Raw genomic sequence first — 1,026 nt, 5'->3', positions numbered from 1 at the left:
GACACTAGGTATATATGGGGGTTGAAATTTGGATCAGGGCCTGTTTATGGAAATGAAGGCGTTCTGAGAACCAATAGGCTGGCAGGCTCCTGAAATATCATCATTGCCTGCCAACTCTCCCTGTAAATCAGCAGTCTTCGAGGAGGAGCCTGATCATGTCATCTTTTTATGACTCAGTCCGGTGCCACTTGTATGCTGAAAAAGGGGAGGCGAATTATCATGATTCTCCCACAGATCAAATGCACGAGATGCACGATATTGAAATTATGACCGATATCCAATCTCAGATTATTTTCTGGGTCATATCGGCCGATACCGACATTATTATTATATTTATATTGAATTCATTGCTTACTTTTTATTATTATTATTTTAAAAAAAAAGTTTTCCTGGTGAACCGTGAAAGTAGATGATAAGCCCCCCCTCCCCACTAACAGCTGGTGCTCTTACAGAGGCAGACTGGCTGCTCTGCTAGTACAAAGCCTGAATCAGGATTATTTTGAGATCGGTAACAAGCACCGCCCGTAAGAAAATACATTCAGATAACTGTGACCCACCATCAACTTCAATACACCATCTTTGTTAATTATTGTTAGTTAAGAACATAGCAGAACATCCTGCATCGTTTAAGATATTATATTACTTTATACCTATATTACTTTACTTTCTCACCAGCACCGTTCGGCTTCAAGATGGTTTCAACAATCATGAAATACACAACAAATTAGTTTCCCAGTAAGAAACAGGACAATCTGCCAAGGCAACACCTATTTCTGGAGGGATCGCACAAGTTTTACACAGCAGGCTTAATACTCTGGTAATGGAACTGGGAGGAAAGAAATAACTTCACGCACGTTGTATGTCACTAACTGTAGACCACACACTGCTGCTGAGTCACTACTGACTGACTTTAAGTGAACTCTGTTTGTCTAACTAACTAACTAACTAACTAACTACTTGAATATGTGGCATCCTAAACAAAATACCTACTATACTTATCATGCAAGAAAAATGATTAAACTACAT

This window comes from Electrona antarctica (assembly GCF_951216825.1).
Source record: "Electrona antarctica genome assembly, chromosome: 5".
Taxonomy (NCBI): Eukaryota; Metazoa; Chordata; class Actinopteri; order Myctophiformes; family Myctophidae; genus Electrona; species Electrona antarctica.
This window is presented reverse-complemented; position numbering follows the sequence as displayed.